The sequence below is a fragment of the Eurypyga helias genome, unplaced genomic scaffold (genome assembly GCF_000690775.1).
Source record: "Eurypyga helias isolate BGI_N326 unplaced genomic scaffold, ASM69077v1 scaffold3011, whole genome shotgun sequence".
Classification (NCBI taxonomy): domain Eukaryota; kingdom Metazoa; phylum Chordata; class Aves; order Eurypygiformes; family Eurypygidae; genus Eurypyga; species Eurypyga helias.
This window is the reverse complement of record NW_010230019.1, coordinates 9,475-12,220: the sequence shown is the minus strand read 5'-3', so window position 1 is coordinate 12,220 and position 2,746 is coordinate 9,475. Positions and strand designations below refer to the sequence as shown.

The 2,746-nt window shown below is 42.2% G+C and overlaps 1 non-coding gene across 1 annotated transcript; it reads left to right on the top strand.

The window, feature by feature from the left end:
• Positions 1-728: 728 nt before the first annotated feature.
• On the top strand, positions 729-811 carry TRNAL-CAG. The gene has a single exon. It is a non-coding gene; the product is annotated as a tRNA-Leu (tRNA).
• The last annotated feature ends 1,935 nt before the right edge of the window (positions 812-2,746 follow it).

The window sequence follows — 2,746 nt, the reverse complement described above, 5'->3', positions numbered from 1 at the left end:
TCTTTGTTTGCTGCCAAGTTCTTCTCTGAACTGCCACACGTGGAAATACTTCACTGTCATGACACAGATGAGCAGGGATGGCAGTTCCTAGTGCTGCATAACGTGTCTGTGCCGCAGCACTACACTTTGCCCTGAGTCAGAGCAGGGCAATCCAATGAGCATGCTAAGCTATAAATTGGATACCTTTCACATTCTTCCAGAACTCACCTAGGGCCATATAGTAATCGCACCATGTTTAATCTTATATCACCCAGATCTGTTTTTTTCCTTTTCATTTCTGTCTTTTCAAACATAAAATTTGACAGTGCCATCCTCCTCCCAGTCCTAGGGAGATTCTGAAATTCTCTGGTAATGATTTCTTCTCAGACTATTTTTTTAAAAAGGTCATTAATAGATATATAATCTACATTTCATGTAGCCTTTTCTAGATAAAAAGAAAAGGTTCAGATGGGAGATGGGTTTCTCAGAATGATGATGAGAGGACAGTAAGATTGGGAGGAACTAAAATGCCTTTCATCTCCTCTGAGTGTTCTGACAGCAGAGTATCTAAATAGAACTCCCTGATAATGTCAGAGGACTCTGACATAAAAGTTACTCTTGATATTATTGAACAATTTATCAGAATATTGGGTTGTAAACACTGAGTAGCCAGGTAACCCGAGACTAGACGTCAGGAAAACAAACCAGAGGTAACCCGAGACTAGACGTCAGGAGAGCCAATCAGAGCAGTCAGGATGGCCGAGCGGTCTAAGGCGCTGCGTTCAGGTCGCAGTCTCCCCTGGAGGCGTGGGTTCGAATCCCACTCCTGACAACTCTTTGCACACTGCTTAGTGGGGCCTGTGTAAGTGATATTACCCAAGGATTACAGAGCCTCCTGTAGTAATCTCACTACTGTTAGATCTGAGTACCAGTGATGCAGTCATAGACTGCCAGGGCTGAGAGCCCTGGGTGAAGCAGTGAAGATTTTTTTTCCTCAAGGGGTTTGAAACCAGCTGCATCTGTCAAATAAACAGTTGGCTCAGGACTGGTGCCACTGCCAGGGTTTCAGCTGCTTAGACCATGGGACTTGCTTCCAGAAACCTGGTCTGCTGGCAGCTGATGGGGTACATCTGACTGAAAAGGGAAAGAACGTCTTTGCCAAGGTGGTGAAGAGGGCTTTTTAAAAGTAGGCTCTGCAGAGACCTTGTAGGATCTTCCAGCACATGAAGGGGCAAATATGAAAGCTGGGGGACAACTTTTTACAAGGGCCTGTAGTGACAGGACAAGGGGTAACAGCTTTAAATTGAAAGCAGGGAGATTTCGATTGGATATCAGGAAGAAGTTCTTCCCAGAGAGGGTGGTGAGGCAGTGGGACAGGTTGCCCAGAGAAGCTGTGGATGCCCCATCCCTGGAAGTGTTCAAGGCCAGGCTGGATGAGGCTTTCAGCAACCTGGTCTAGTGGAAGGGGTCCCTGCCCATGGCAGGGGGGGTGGAACGGGGTGATCTTTAAGGTCCCTTCCAACCCCAACCATTCTATGATTCAATGATTTTGAAGGACAGAAAATAGTAAGAAAGACACCCACCAAGCTAACAAGCAGAGTTTTCATAGACTGAGAAGGCATGGCTCTCCGGTATGACTATACTATGGAAGATGCATGTTTAGAAGCCCTTCCAGAACGCTCATAATCCCGGAAAGGAAGACTGTAAAAGGAATAGCTACATGTATGCACCGAGTGATCTGACATTATCTTAACTTTGGTTCAGTACTGAGACTAGGGAAATTTACAAATAATAGGCAGTTGAGATCCACCTCTACAACAGGTATGTTCTGTCTATTTGTTGGTAAACCAGTTTGCATTTCTCTTGAAAATGTCTCGTGTCACACAAGTGGAAATGCATGGATGCATATGAAGGACCAGCATTTCGTATTAGAGGCACAAGAGTGCAAATTTATAATGCCTATACAGGGACTCAGCAGGGGTTCGTTATAAAGAACTATTCTTGCACTTTTCTAGAAACAAAATGTAGCAGTACAGTCGGATGCATGGTAGAAAATTCATCATCATTTCCTTTCCTGAAAAATGAAGAACTTACTATGTCTAGACAGTGAGATTAACTCTAATAATAATACAAATGAGCACAATGATTGGGCATGATCACACTGGCAATAAGAACTATTTTTTTCATGCAGGAAACAGATTCAATTACCCACATATCAAGAGTAAGGATGAAGCTACAAACTTTCACTAGAATGCACAGTTGGTTGGTTGGAAAAACTGAAAAATGTTTACATGTGGGGTTCTTTTTAAAGGAAATTTTTTGCTCCAACACAAAAAGACAAATACCAGAAACAGTACAAAAGTCTTATTAACAGTGACAGCCAAAATTACCTTTGAGGAATTCTGTTTGACTCAAAGTGTGCCACTAGTAAGTCAGTGATCAAGTATGAGTTTGGAACATATTCTTCATTATTTTGACTCAGTGTTAAGGCACAATGACAACCAGTTATGGCACAAATTTCTAATTTAAGCTGAACTACCAAGTGATGTTGGAATACACAGGAGATCCTGCTATTTGACCATTTTGCCATCTACCTAAAACCCAGGCTATCCCCGCGCACTGCCTATTTTATGCCCCAAATAATACTTTCTGAACAAGAATATCATTATTTGTCCCATCAGAATGAATGCCAGATTCACAAATACCTACTTGCAGGAAGATCATTACAAACTTAATTATGACTAAAAGAATGTTTCTTATGATTTCA